Consider the following 16,088-nt stretch of genomic DNA (forward strand, 5'->3'; position numbering starts at 1 on the left):
TTCTCTATCATCTGGAAGGGAAAAATATCTCCCATAGTTTCAAGGTCACTTGTGAGCTCTGTGGGCTTGGAAATGAAACAAGACCCTTGGAGAGCTTGTCCCTCTTTTCACTCATCTTTTGCTGGTGCTTAGTGAGACACAGTCATTCTCTAACCCGGAGTCAGAGGTTAGGCAGGCGTAAACAGCAACTATAAACCTGCATAGAAATTTCCTTAGGACAGATTTCTTTCCTTCTTTCCTTCTTTCCTTCTTTTCTTCCTTCCTTCCTTCCTTCTTTCCTTCCTTCCTTCCTTCCTTCCTTCCTTCCTTCCTTCCTTCCTTCCTTTCTTCCTTCCTTCCTTTCTTCCTTCCTTCCTTCCCTCTCTCTCTTCCTTTCCTCCCTCCCTCCTTTTCTCCCTTCCTTCCTTCCTCTCTCTCTTCCTTTCTTTCCTTCCTTCCTTCCTTCCTTCCTTCCTTCCTTCCTTCCTTCCTTCCTTCCTCTCTTAAAAAAGAAAGGAAAGAAAGGATTTTTTTTGTTTGGTTTTGTTTTTGCTTTGGCTGTTTTGCTTCTGTTCTGGATTTTTGTGCCTGTGTTTCTTTAGAGCTGATCTTAGAGTTTGTAGCTAAATATGTAAACAGACCTCTCTATCTGCCAGTCTGCTCTTTAACTTGCACACTAAAAGCTGGAGTCCCTAGTGCCAGAGCAGGTAGACTTAGTCTTATTTGATGTCGTTTCTGGTTTAGGGGATGTAAGGTGAGTAAGGTCAGCAGTAGGATGGTTGGCTTGCCGGTTCCCTTCGTCCACACTGGCCTCTGTCTCAGTGATGTGTTTGCAGGCTTCTTCCTGTTTCTTTCAGGTACGTAAGTCCTGTTGGCATCACCTACCAATAAAACAAAATGTCCAGACAACTGCTTGTTTCCTGGTTCTTCTTTCCTTGAAATGTTAGGGCTCTGTCATTCCTCACTTCCTCCTTCCTGAATAGTCTTTATATGTAACAGTGGCCTTAGTCAACGTTGAAGCTACTGGCTTTCAACCAAGGTTATTAACCTCCAGACAGCAGATTCCAGGGCTTTGTGGCCATGTTTATAAAGATGAATGTGCCTTGGTAGTTGAAAATTGATACATCCTGATGTGAGTTTATCATTTTCTCTTTTAGTGAAGTTTCTTTGAACTGCTGTGATTAATTATCCTAGACTGGGTAGTTTATAAACAATAGTCATTTTTCTCTCTCACTGTTTCCGAGGTTTTAAGAGGGTTGTTCCTAGTTGAAAAGACTGACAAGGTTAGTGTATGGTCAGTGTCCATCACCTGGTTTATAAAGAGACACCTTCTGTGTTCTCACATGAGGGAGGACACAAGGAAGCACTCCCTTTTTATAAGGGACAAGTTCCATTCATGAAGATTCTATCCTCATGACTTAATTACCTATCAAAGGCTCCTCACGTAAATATCATCATCACACTGGGGCTGGGGATTTAAACATACCCAATTTTTGAGGACTGCAAACCTTCAATGTTTAACACGTGAGTATATAATACTTCTCAAGTATGTAATAGCTCTCAAACTAGACTTTCTTATCATCTTGATTTTGCTTGATGGCAGGCTATCCATTCAGTCCTATTGGCAAAAAGATCTGAATCATCTTGAACTATTACTTTCTCCTCATCCCCCTTACCCCCCACCCTTCCCTATTCACTCATCAATCACCATGTTCTAATGTTTTTTCTTAACAAATATTTTTGGAATCCTGCTCCTTATTTCCATTTTCACGACTGTTTGGTTCAAACCTTCATCCTTCTTCACTTGAAGAAACACAATATTGTCATTTCGAACTGGTCTAAGCTCAACAAATAATGAACAAATGACCTATCTAGTATAGGCAGTGTTGGAAGAGTTCAATGAGAAAATTTATGGAAAGCACACTTGCTAAATAAATAATTGACAAATAGTAAGTGATGATAAGCATCAGTTGTTGTAGATTTGAGAGCATAGACTATACAAAGTACTTCAAGCAGGATCTAGCATATAATAAGTGCCCTATATATATTGTTGCTAATTTCCGGAGTCCTCTCTTTTTGTGAATTAGCAGGTTGGATTTATTAGAAGAAATATACATTATTTGGATTCTCATCTGTGGTACTCTAAAATTACATAGCAGGAAAAAGCCATTACTACTTATCTCTTTGCTGCAAAATTTTATCAGTGTTGGGCCCGGGAGTTTGGCCTAGCGGTTAAAGTGCTTGCCTAGCATGCACAAAGACCCGGGTTCGATTCCTCGGTATCCCACATACACAACCAAGCCGGAAGTGGCAGAGACGAGACACAACCAAAACCGGAAAAGTGGCAGAGACGAGACTGCGACGGCGACAGAGAGCGAAAGAAGCGAGCTGAGCTGAAGTGAACAGAGCCCAACCGAGTGGTGGCCGGAGCGAGCAGGGCCGGAGCGAGCGGGGCCTGAGCTGGAGGGGGAGCCTAGCCGGGCCGGAGCGAGCGGGGCCAGAAAGAGAAGGGGGCCAAAAAAAAAGAAAAAAAATTTTATCAGTGTTGAATCACAATTTTTCTTGCCATATTTCAGCTATTTCACTATAGCTCTTTGGGGTGACCAACCACCCTGGCTGTCCAGAATGGTAAACTTTCAGTGCTAAAGCTTAGACTATCTTGACCTACACTGAGGTAGTTTTCTTCTGGAACTTATCCTCCATGTGTCAACAAAGTGCACAAATAGAGGTGATAGTTGAGTACAAGATTGAGACTAGAGCTTGGGAGCCCTCATGTATGACCTTTAGTTCTTATCCTCAAAATAATCCCTTTTCAAAGATTTCTAGGATGGTCAAGTTTCTTTCTTATTGGTAAAAGGAACAACTCCTGACTTCTGGAGTTATTCTTTTTTAATTTTTTAATTTTTTATTGTTGGGGTAATGTATAGAGGGGTTACAGTTACATTAGCCAGGTAGTAAGTTCATTACTTCTCACACATTGATACTCTTCTTATGGTTTTTGTCCCCATTTCCCTTCCCTCACCCCCTCCCAATCATCTTGTTTTCTCCCCTTCCCTTATGGAGTTATTCTTAAACATCACAGCTCTTCTCAGCTTTGTCTGCACCAAGGAGCATGCCTTCTTGCGCAGTCCTGGGGACCAGCTCTGAGCATAATAATCATTGCACAGCAGACCCCGTTTGCAGTGTATGGGTAGGGTGTCTACTTACCTACTCCATTCCTGAGGTCCTCCTCCTGCTTCAAAACTCCAATCTCTTCCTTCCTTCCATGTTTGCATTTGACTTATTTCCCATCTAAATCTACTAATTTGTGGCCCAAAGGATTGATAATAAATGTTTGGCAGCCCCTTCTCATGATGCTCTTTGGGGGACCTCTGCTTCAGTATTGCAAACTCACTGCCATTTCTCAGAGCCCACCAGGCCTTTTCACTAACTTGGGCTTCTGCATGTTATTCTCTCTGCTTTCCTTTTCCTTTGCTATGCAAATTTCTGTACATCTCATAAGATTTCTCTTGAGAAGTGTCTTTGACTCCTCTTGTGTGCCTCTAGCATTTTGTTCAGATCTTAAAGAAGTCATCACATTGTATGAGAACACATTTGCTTTTCCATCCTTCCCTGGAGTCTTTTGTATCTCAATAGCTGGACATCTGCTGCATGTTTTTTTTTCTCCAGTCATTGTATCCAGTACAGGCATGGTATATGCCTGTTGAATGACTGAATAGCAGCAGAATAGAGCTAGGCAACTATTGACCTTGATTGGGAATGTTTATTGCAGAGAACTTGACAAATACTTTACAATCTTCCTGTTTTTTTGTTTTTTGTTTTTTTCCTCATCTCCAGCCTCAAGGAAAATGGTACTCTTCTCCTTGTTCTATACTGAAGGTAAGTGTTAACCCGGACAGGAAACTGTATTCTGGGAAACTGTATTCTGCATAGAAAGAAACTGGCTCTATGATTCAGACACTTTACCAATAAATTTCTAAATGCTTTAAACAACTTGAGTGTAACCTTCCTCCACCCATTCTAACATACTGGAGTTGATGTGCTAGTCATGAATTCAGCCTATCTGCTAAAGTAACCTTCACAGTGTACTACCACCTGACATCTCTTTAACCTTAGGGCACTCTTAAGCTTCTACCTAAAAGCCATAGAACTTTTTCTTTCAGAATCTCCTTAGGTAGAACATCTCATAAAGCTGCACTGGCCTTGTCCAAGTTAGTATAAACCAGGCTTAAGAGCCATTCAATGCTGTGTCTCCTCCTGGTTTCCCAAGCAATGTCCATGCTAGGTTTACCTGAGGCCAGGGCTTTGCACTACTTGTCAATAAGACGAAACATGAAGCTGATTTGCAAAATGCAACTCCAAGGGATAGTTTGACTATGCCTCATTAGAAGTAAATATAAAGAACAATTTGTGTGTGTGTGTGTGTGTGTGTGTGTGTGTGCGCGTGTGTGTGTGTATACGTGCACACACATGTGTACAAGTATGTGTGATGTGTATCTTGGTCCTAATGCTTGAGCATGGGGCTTGGGCATTGTCCTTGAGCATTTTTGCTCAAGGCTAGCCCTCTACTACTTTGAGCCACAGCTCCACTTCTGGTTGTCCCTTCCTTCCTTCCTTCCTTCCTTCCTTCCTTCCTTCCTTCCTTCCTTCCTTCCTTCCTTCCTTCCTTCCTTCCTCTTTGGTGCTTAATTGGAAATAAATCTCACTTACTTTCCTGCCTGGGCTGGCTTCAAATCTTTGTCTTCTGAGAAGGTAGGATTACAGGCCTGAGTCACCAGCCAATATTTTGATACCCTCCCAATTTTTAGCCTCATTACCTTAATGGTCACAGTAATTCTGCATGGTGTATTGATATTCTCCATTTTACAGAGGAAGCAACTGAGGCTCAGGAATCTGTATAATTTGCCCAATAGTTCCCTATGATGTTGAAGAAAAAACTGGGGAACTCAATCAGGGTTAGCCTCATATAAAATCTTGTGCTGTCCCACCAGTGAGCTATACAGGCTTAAGATACAGAAAGCCTAGGAGCTTCATGCATCTAACTTTCACAATACCTGCATTGTATCCATTCCTGGCATCAGAATTTCTATGGGTCATTCCACACCTATGTTCCTGAGATGGTCTCATCCAGGAGGTGTATAAAGGTGCTTGATGACTATTCTACATGGCTGGATATTCCCTTGAGCACTTTCTGTAAGCATAGGGAAGGGTGAATCAGGATACGAATGTAGTAAGTGATACTTTGTGAAGAAGTCAGAGGGCAGGGAGACTAGGTGACCTTCTCAGTGAGGCATGTTCAAATCAGTCCCTGATCTTTCCCCAACTTCTCTGCCTCTAATTTGTCTTATTTCTAGTTCTAGTATGGAGGATCTAGGTCAATTTGAATGTGGATTATGCCAAAATTCAAGACATTTTCTTACTAAATATGGTTCTTAAACATTCCTGAGAATGGGGAGTATGTGGACAAGCAGAGATGTCAGGCAGATTCTATACAAAGGCTTAGCTAGATCTCCTAACTTTTTAAAATTTTTTCATGTATTTTTTATTGTAATTAATAGAAGGGTTACTTGATATTTGCCAGATAGATGGTTCATTAATTCCCATACATTGATATCCTTTCACATGTCTTGGTCCCCTTTTCCCTCCCCCCCACCCCCACCCCTCATCTTGTTTTCCCCCGTTCCCTATCCAATTTCAAATAACCAAATACAAATATATCCAATATATCAGGTAACAAAGTGAGATACTGTAACAATATATAGATCTCCTAACTCTTGTACACTGAGAAAACCTTGGTAGAGACTGAAGTTTCACAAAGCTGAAACAATTTGAAAATAGTCCTTTAGGCTTTGAAAGTCATCTCTTTAATGCCTACCTAATATTTTGATTAAAATTATCATAGTTTTTCACTGCCATTTTAATTTTCAAATGGGAAAGCAATTGATTGTGAGGAGCTACAACCACTTTGCCAGATGAAGTGCTGGCTGAAGCAATTCCCTGGACATTTCCCTCAATAAACTTGGAGGTTTGCTAGCAGAAAGAACCACTTTTGTCTTGGTTTTAATGTGCATCAGTCAGTGTCTAGAAGTTCAGTTTGGTCTATAACTTTGTCCTCACCAACTTGCTTTTTAGAACTGGCCTGAGATGAATACTTTGGACTTGTTTCACTCCCTTTGGTTTGCTGGCATCAGGGACTGACAGGTATTGCAATGAAACTCTGAGCCAGCCAGCCATGTGCTTCCAGGGTGGCTCCCTGGTGGTGAGAACACAGCAATCCTAAGGTTGTGTTGGACCCGCTTCTCCCTATGTAACAGGGCTAGAGGAGACAGCCCTGCAGACCCGCAGTGTCATTTTGCTGTTACGCTGGGAGATCAACTAGCCCCTGGGAAACTGGTTTAGAACAAACTCAAACTAAAATAGGAACCAGTCCTTTAAGGCCAGCTGTGAAGGTGGATACACAGAAATCTTTTGGTGGCACTGGAAACCCATCTAGCCTCATAGTTCTTTAAGTGCGCTGATGTTGGACTGTGAGACCTGGTTTTTGAACATCTCTGATACCATAACATATCAGAGGTGTAGCAAGCTAGGAATCTAATATCAAAACTTTTTTTAAGATTTATTTTTGGCTTGCTAAGTAGATAGATCCTTTTTTTTAACCTATTGTGGGACTTGAACTCAGGACCGGGGCATTGTTCCTCTTTGTACTCAAGGCAAGCACTCTATCACTTGAAGCCGCACCACTACGTCTTGCTTTTTCTGAGTAGTTTATTAGAGATAACAGTCTCATGGACTTTTCAGCCCAGGCTGGCTTTGAGCCTGGATCCGCAGATCTCAGTCTCCTGAGCAGCTAGGTTTACAGGCGTTGAGCCACAGGTGCCTGGCCTAGATGCATATGTTTTTGAAATGAAAAAATAATTGTGGTCACTTTTTGAAAGAAAGTAGTCTTGAGTATTCCCCTGGGACATATCAGTCATTGATTACAACTTCTGATAGCTCAAGCTGCCCCAGAAGCAAAGGCTCCTCAGCCTGAAAGGCAAGAGCCTGGAGACCATCCAGGACAGCGATGCTCAGTCGCCATCACACTGCTGTTACTTGGGATGTTGTTAAAAATACCCATCCCTAGGCCTGTTCCAGATCATATAGATGTCTGAGGGAGACCAACTGACACTCAGACACTTGCACACCTCCATCAACATCCTGCCCAGGAAGGCAAAGTAAGAGTGTCAAACTAGACTAGTTTTGCATGTGAAGAAATTGAATCCAAGGAAGAAAGAATGAAAGAAAGAAAAAACCCTCTTAAGTCATGGAGCTAGCTAGTTGTTGTGGCCTTAGTACTGTTATGTCACACAATGTTGCTTCTTTTTTAAAATAATTTTTGTTTTAATGTATAGAGGGGTTACAATCATATTTACCAAATAGAAGTTGCATTAATTTTCACACATTGATATCCTTTCTTATGTTTTTGTCCCCATTTCCCTCCCCCACCCCTCTCCTCATTTTCCCTCAAATGTTTCTTCTCTTTACTGTTGTGCCATAAAATGAAAAGGACACTTCAAACATATTTAAACTTTACAGAGAACCTTTAAGAAACTGATTTACCCAGGAGTGGGATTGCTGGATCATAGGGGAGCTCCATGTTTAATGAAATAGAAGAAGCAAGGGGCCGGGAGTTTGGCCTAGTGGTAGAGTGCTTGCCTAGCATGCACAAAGACCCGGGTTCGATTCCTTGGTACCACATACATAGAAAAAAGCCGGAAGTGGTGCTGAGGCTCAAGTGGTAGAGTGCTAGTCTTGAGAAAGTCCAAGGACAGTGCTCAAGCCCTTAGCCCAAGCCCAGGACTGGCAAAAAAAAAAAATAGAAGAAGCAATGCAAAAATTCATATGGAATAATAGAAGACCTCAAATAGTAAAAACAATCTTTATCAGGAAAAACAGTGTTGGAATAATACCAATACCAAACAGAGCTTGAAGTTATAGTTATAAAAACAGCTTGGTACTAGCATGTGAACAGGCCAGAGGAATAGACTGAAGACCTAGAAATGATCCCACAGACCTATGACCACCTAATCATTTTTATTTGCCAGTCCTGAGCTTGGGTTCAGGGCCTGATCACTGTCCTTGGGCTTTCTCAAGGCTAGCTCTACCACTTGAGCCACAGCACCATTTCTGGTTTCTTTTCCATGTGGTACCAAGGGTCTTTGTACATGCTAGGCAAGCACTCTACCACTAGGCTAAACTCCTGGCCCTCACCACCTAATATTTGAAAAGGGAGCCAAAATTATCAGATGGAAGAAAGACAGCCTCTTTAACAAACGTTCTGGCAGAATTAGCTATGCATATGTAGAAAACTGGGGCTAAATCTTTATATGTCATCCTGCACCAGAATCAACCACAAATAAATCAAAGGCCTTGAGATAAAAGCAGATACTTTGAAAATATTGTAGGAATGGATAGACGATACATAGGGTTCCTTGGCACAGGTCAAAATTTCTTAAATATCCAGAAACACAACAGATCTAAGAAAGGTTGAATAGATAGGATTGCATTAATTAAGCTGCGGAGCTTCTGTATGACAATGGACATATTTAGCAAGATAAATAGAAAGCCCACAGATTGGGAGAAGAACCTCAGTAGCTTATACAGCAGACAAGGGCCTCTCTACCAAAAATATACCTAGAGCTCAAAAAATTTTAAACCCCAGTAACAAATCTTCAAAGAAACAACCATTAATAAGGGGTTGAATTAAAAAGAAACTTTTCTGGAGAGGAAATAAGTATAGCCAATAGACATACAAAGAAATATTCAACACCTTTGGCCACAAAAGGAATGCAAATCAAAACTACATTGAGATTCTATCTCACCCCATTTAGAATAGCCATTATCAAGAAAACAATAACAGGTGCTGGCAGTGATGTGGACCCTACTGCACTGTTGGTGGAAATGTAAACTGGTTCAACCACTCTGAAAAGCAGTATGGTGGTTTTTAAAATTTTTTATTACTATACTTTAATTATTTTTGAGTAATGGTACCAAGAGATTTCAATTCAATGTTAGCTTACAGGTAAATGCATTTTGATCGATGTTCCCTTTCTACCATTCAAATCTCATTTTCTCATTACCTGGTTCCATTTTCACATATGTGTATTGAATTTTATGACCATATCAAAAAAAGGAATAATATGGAATCTACATCTTGAGATAGTTAGAAAAATTATCTTTTTTTTTTTTTTTTTTTTTTTTGCAAATCCCAGGCTTGAGCTCAGGGCCTTAGCACTGTCCTTGGGCTTTCTCAGGTTATAGCTCTACCACTTGAGCTACAGCACTACTTCCAGCTTTTTCTGTGTCTATGGTACCCGGGAATCAAACCCTGGTTTTCATTCATGCTAGGCAAACACTCTACCACCAGGCCAAACTCCCAGCTCCAGAAAAATTTATCTTAATTAGATGAAAGGTATTCAAACATTAGACTCATCTAGAATTAAAATTAATATTAAAAATACCTCTACCTGGGCTCAGAGATTTTTTTATTGTATTTTATTGTAGTCATAATATATAGAGAGGTTACAGTTACATTTGTCAGGTGGTTGGGTACGTTAGTTCTTGAAACTTGATACCCCTTCTCATGTTTTTATCCCCCTTTCCCTCCCCCCTCTCCCTCCCAGTCATCTTATTTTCCCCCTTCCCTTCCCTATTTTAAATAAACCAAAAAGTGTGTAGACAGTATACCAGTACACAAATTCAGATATAGTAACCTCATGAGATTAACCGTAAGTGGAAAAAAAAGAGAAAAGAAATAACTTTACATAGTACATTAAGAATAGCAATCACAAAGATAAACCTCTTGTTTCTTTAACCTAGAGTTCATTTCATTTAGTCTCATCCTGTATGACCTATGTACACAGCTTTTGAGTTATTGTGGTCCTTTGTTAGGAGAATCCTAAATGTGTACTAATAATTATAAATGAGGGAAACCATAGGGCCTTTGCTTCTTTGGGACTAGCTTACTTTACTTAGTATATAATTTTTCCCAACTCTTTCCATTTCTTTACAAATGGGACGATGTCATTCTTTCTGATGGCAGCATAGAATTCTACTGTGTATAAGTACCATACCTTCTTGATCCATTCATCCACTGAGGGAAATAATATGATTCTATATCTTAGCTATGGTAAATATTGCTGCAATGAACATCATTGTGATAGTAGCTTTAGTATGGTCTTGCTTCTGGACGATTGGGTAAATGTCAAGTAGTGGTATTGCTGGGTCATAGGGGAGCTCTATGTTTAGTCTTTTGAGGAACTGCCATACTGCTTTCCAGAGTGGATGAACAAGTTTACACTTCCACCAACAATGTAGTCTCATTCCCTCCTAGGCCTGGGAGGGGAGTCAGGGCACAGACATTTTCAAAGATTTCTCAGCTAAATTTTCTGAGCAGCAGGGCCAAGAACCACTGTGCCTAAAACAGGACCCTAAATTTAAAACTGTGCAGTTGGAGTTCATTTCACTCACTCAGCAAATTTACATTTAATAGGGACAATATTTGAAGTAATTCCATGGGTTTTCTGCCAACAGTCCTCATCTTTGCCACCTCATTCTGGCTAAGATTTATCACTTTGGGTAAGGAGAAGGTGGGTGATGAGAAGAACAGTGATTTGTAACCATAGATGCCCTTTGGAATCACCTGGGGAGCTATAAAAAACAACAACCAAACTACTATCTGGGATCTACTTAGACATATTAAATCAGAATTTGAGGGATTACTATAAAAGTACCTCAGGCATAATACCTTTTTTTTTTTTTTTTTTTTGCCAGACCCGGGCTTGATCTCAGGGACTGAGCACTGTCCTTGGGCTTTCCTCAAGGCTAGCACTCTACCACTTGAGCCACAGCATCACTGGAAACTTTGTTTACTTGGGGTTAGAAAGGAAAAGCATGGGGTAGATGTGAGTTTGGACTCCAGCAGGAAAGAAATGATATTCATAGTCTGCGAAAAGTGAGTAGGATCTCATAAAAGGCCTCTATCATAATGTAGGCAGGACTTGGGGGAAACAGCTTAGAAAGGTAGGGCATCTGGGCTGGCTGGGACATCTAGCAGCATTCCCAGGCCTGGAGAGGAGGGAATGGGTCCTGGTAAGAAAAACTGGACCAGAAGCATTGCCTAACAGAGGCAGAGGCAGCAAACAGCTGCACAGAGACTTTTTTTTTGGCTCAGGGCCTGACCACTTTTAAGAAAATACAGAGTTTCCTTTTAAAGAGATATTTTGAAAGAGCCGGGGGAAAATGTAGGGGTAGATTTCTTGGTAACCTGGGTTGGTGGTTGTCATATTTGCTGTATATGGAAGGGTACCTTATTATTATGGTTAGATGCCCCTCTGATGTGGAAAACTTCCTTTCTGGATGTCCTTGTGGTGAGTGGAGTATTCAGTTGGTTGTGATTGTCAGGCCTCCAGCCTCACTTGGTTCTGATGTGTATCTTAAACTTCAAGCAATCTACATTTAGGAAATTATGTAACAAGGATGGGAAGAATTGAGAAATGGTTGCTCATGCCTGTAATTCCTGAGTCTGAGACTGAGGATTACAGTTTGATGCCATTCTGGACAATTAGCCAGCAATCAAACAAACAAACAAAACAAAACAAAACACAAAAACTTGGAAGTGGAGCTGGGGTGTAATTGGTAGAGGGCTAGTTTTGTGTAAAATAGCTTAGGGTCAGTGCCCAGGCCCTGCGTTCAAGTTCCAGGATTGGCACACACACACACACACACACACACACACACACACACACACACACACACACACATCAAACGGAATGGGAAGAAAATGGTCTAGGACCTTTCTGTCTAGATCACTGGGGTCTGTCAGTAGCTCTGCTCCACACTTGACCTTTTGTTTGCTTAGACCTTTGGTTATTGTCAAGAGTCTTGTATTTCGGGGCTGGGAGTTTGGCCTAGGGGTAGAGTGCTTGCCTAGCATGCATGAAGACCCAGGTTTGATTCCTCGGTACCATATACATAGAAAAAAAAGCCAGAAGTGGTGCTGAGGCTCAAGTGGTAGAGCCCTAGCCTTGAAAAAGTCCAAAGACAGTGCTCAGACCCTGAGCTCAAGCCCAGGACTGGCAAAAAAAAAAAAAAAAAGAGTTTTGTATTTTAACCTGTCAGTTCTGACATTCATTCTTTTAATCCCAGAGGACTAAAAATCAGAAATTCCAGGTTACATTCTAGCCAATAATAAAGACTTTAAAAAATAACCAAAAGGCAAAGAAAAAGTTTTTAGAGGAAATTTCAGTCCAATTTGAAGATCAGTGATATGGATGGACTTGATCACAGCAGTTTGGTTGGAGCCTTCTAGAAGGCTTTTCTAGAATGTTTTTGGGACAGGTACTTGGAATGAACTAGGTAAATAAAGGAATTTGTTCAACTCCCTGGTTTTAGGCTGGTGACTACCCAGCAATCAAAGATAGATGCCTTTTTTCTTTTTTTTTTTAATTTTTTTTTTTTTTTTTTTTTTTTGCCAGTCCTGGGCTTGGGCTTAGGGCCTGAGCACTGTCCTTGGACTTTCTCAAGGCTAGAGCTCTACCACTTGAGCCTCAGCACCATTTCTGGCTTTTTTTTTTTGTATGTATGTGGTACTGAGGAATCGAACCCAGGTCTTTGTGCATGCTAGGCAAGCACTTTAACCACTAGGCCAAACTCCTGGCCCCTTCTTTTTTTTTTTTTTGTCGGTTTTGGGACTTGAACTCTGGGCTTGGGTGTTGTCCCTGAGCTCTTCAGCTCAAGGCTACCACCCTGCCCTTTGAGCCACAGTGCCACTTTCAGATTTCTGTTGGTTAATTGGAGATAAGTGTCTCATAGACTTTAGTGCCCAGGCTGGCTTTGAACTGTGATCCTCAGATTTCAGCTTCCTGAGTAGTTAGGATTACAGGTGTGAGCCACCACAACTGATGCCTCTTTTCTTTTTGAAAAGTAGACACACACACACACACACACACACACACACACACACACACACACTGTTTATTTTTTGCCAGTCCTGGGGCTTGAGCTTAGGGTCTGGGCACTGTCTTTGGGCTTTCTCAAGGCTAGTGCTCTACTACTTGAACCACAGCACCACTTGCAGCTTTTTTCTGTGAATGTGGTATCAAAGAATCAAACCCAGGGTTTTGCGCATGTTAGGCAAGCACTCTATCTCTAGGTCACACTCCCAACCCCAAAAATATATTTTTTTTGGAAAATTTCTAGGTATGTGCTTTGCCTCTCTGACAGCCCAAAGTACTTACTCATGTCCAGCTAGAACTTTTGCTAAATTAAAAATCTACTTTCGATCTTATGTCAATTTTGATTATTTCCAGGTATGTACAAACCGTGTATGAACCAACATAGACATGATATGTGAATAATAGTCTGACTGCTGCTGCGTGCCACTGGCTCATGCCTGTAATCCTAGATACTAAGGAAGCTGAGATCTGATCATCGCCACTTGAATCCAGCCTGGGAAGCAAGGTCTGAGAGAGCCTCAGCACCATTTCCGGCTTTTGTCTATTTATGTGGTACCAAGGAATCGAATCCGGGTCTTCGTGCATGCTAGGCAAGCACTTTAACCACTAGGCCAAACTCCCGGCCCCAGGTCTGAGATTCTTATCTCCAATTAACCAACAGAAAACCAGAAATGGTGCTGTGGCTCAAAGTGGTAGAGCATTAGCTATGAGCAAAAGAAGCTCAGGGACTTACCCAGGCCCAGAGTTCAAACTCCATGACTGACAAACCAAAAAAGTGTGGCTGCTGTAGGGTGCATTGGAAGTCTTGGAACAGGAGGCAGGGAGATTCTGTCTCCTTGGACATGTCACTGCATCTATGTGAACTTCGAGTTTCTCATCTCTGAATAATGAGAGGTTGAGATCATATGACCTTAAGATTTCTCCCAGCACTGAGGATCTGTTTGGTGTTAAGTACTTCATGTCACAAACACTGAATCTGAAATTTCCATCAATAGTTTCTGTCAGTGTTCGTCAAGCCTTCCAGTCACCTCAGCACCTTCCATCTCTCCCAGGAGAGAGTTATCTGTAGAAATAGGAGCTGAAGTCCAGGGGTGTAGCTGGGTTCTCAAGTGGGGCAGGCCCCCAACAAGGAGTGGCCTGGGTTCTCAGGTTCCACAGACAACTGGGTCCACCTGTTTCTAGTTGCTTTTCTGCTGCCATAGCCAATCTATTAAAATGCCTCTGTGATTTTGGAAAGAAAACAAGTGCCCCATGAGAAGGTTATAAATAATTTAATTATAAATATAACCCATTAAAAATAGATATTGACAAGGAGCTCCTGACAGTACTGTCCTCAGCAAGCTGAGCTGGAGTAGCCCATTGCTCAAAAACATAACATGGTCTGTCTCTTCCCTCTGTCCTCCCTCCCTCCCTCCCTCCCTCCCTCCCTTCCTTTCTTCCCTCCTTTCCTCCTCTCCCTTTTTCTCTCCCTCTGTTCCTCCCTCCTCCTCTTTCCTTCCCCACCCTCTTTCTTTTCTTTTTTCTCTTTCTCTCTTTCCTTTCCTCCTTCCTTCCTTCCTTCTTTTTTTTTCTTTCCTTCATCCCTTCTTTTGACAGAATCTTACCTGGCTTGAACTTACTAGGTAGACTAGACTGACTTTAAATTTTCAGGTTTTCCAGACTCAGCTCTCCAAGACAACAAACACACACTACCATACTGTCTTAAAGCCAGACCAGGACCTTGAACTCAGAGCTTGAGGGCTGTCCTTGGGCTTTCTCATCAAGGCTAGAGCTCTGCCACTTGAGCCACAGCACCACTTCCGGCTTTTTCTATGTATGTGGACCCAGGAATTGAACCCCGGTCTTCATGCATGCTAGGCAAGCACTCTATCACTAGGCCAAACTCCCAGTCCCAATGTTGCTCTTAATGTACTATGTTATTTCTCTTCTCTTTTGTTGCCCTTTGGTTAATCTCATATTGTTACAGTATCTGACTTTTATTATCTGCTATATTGTATATATGTTTATTTGTTTATTTGAAATAGGAAAGGGAAGGGGGAAAACAAGATGATTGGGAGGGGGTAGGAGGAAAATGGGGACAAAATCATGAGAAGAGGTATCAATCAATGTGTGAGAAATAATGCCCCTACTGTCTGGCGAATGTAACTATAACCCATCTATATACTACCTCCACAATAAAATTTTTTAAAAAGGATTCATTTAGAAGGCAAAGAGAGAATTGGACTTGATACACATTTTCTTTTAGTGTGTAAGTCATGGTACTTATACTGTGACTAAAGCAATGTTTTTGGCAGGACTGAGTTGGTTTGGAGGAGGGAAGGAAGGCAGAAGGAAAGGGAGAGGAAGAGGGGTAGGGGGAGGGAGAAGCAAGTAGTCCCCAACATCCTTGATCTTTGAAAGCTCCCAGGAAGCCATCAGGGCTTGAAGGATGAGCAGAGTTGCTCCAGCTGGGGATAAGTGGTGAGGGTTGTCTATTTAATACAGCAGCCACTGATCTGGGTATAGTGGTTTATTTATGATTAAACTAACTAAAATATTTAACTCAATTGCTCTAGCCACACTGTAAGTATTTGCTAGCAATATCTAGCTAGTGGCCATTACCTTGGGCATCACAGCCATAGAATTTTACATCCTTGAGAGAAGTCTTCCTGGATAGAACTGTTTTAGACACAGTCTGATGATGTCTCAGACCAAGTTGTGGAATGTGAAAAATTCATATCATCTTTGGGGAACAAGAAAAATCTAGAACTGAGTCATGATTGAGTTTTACTTTACAAAGTAAAAGAAAAGAAAATCCCATCTCCTGGTTTTGTAAATTCATCTTCCTGGTTAGTTTATTGTATGTTCTGGGAAATTTCCACTCAGTGGCCTAACCACAGCATTTCTCCTTGTAGCTTGAGAAACCAGCTGCTACTATGCAGCCCGAATTAAAGGGATAATTTATTTTATCCCAGAACATGTTTTAGAGCAAGATTTTAAAGGGGAAGAACTTCCTGCTAGATATTTTAAAATGTAAGTATGTATTTAATTCTTAAAGCAAACTTATGAGGCAGCTATAATTTTCCCCACTTGGTAGCTAAAATATGGAGGCTCAGGGACACTGAACAACCTGCC

At 41.3% G+C, this 16,088-nt stretch overlaps 1 protein-coding gene across 11 annotated transcripts in view; it reads left to right on the plus strand.

The window, feature by feature from the left end:
* The window catches only part of Rxrg (retinoid X receptor gamma), a 181,924-nt gene that overhangs the window by 98,676 nt on the left and 67,160 nt on the right, over positions 1 to 16,088 (plus strand). For 2 of the 11 annotated variants that reach the window (XM_090340567.1, XM_090340569.1), the window contains exon 1: positions 13,357 to 13,479. The exons of 8 other annotated variants lie outside the window; for them this stretch is intronic. The gene's annotated coding sequence lies outside the window, so the exon portion shown is untranslated. Of the gene's footprint in view, positions 1 to 13,356; positions 13,480 to 15,868; positions 15,987 to 16,088 lie in introns of those variants that run through there. One more of the 11 variants, XM_090340559.1, reaches the window with a different exon arrangement.

This window comes from Megascapheus bottae, chromosome 10 (genome assembly GCF_031878675.1).
Source record: "Megascapheus bottae isolate mThoBot1 chromosome 10, mThoBot2.hap1, whole genome shotgun sequence".
NCBI lineage: Eukaryota > Metazoa > Chordata > Mammalia > Rodentia > Geomyidae > Megascapheus > Megascapheus bottae.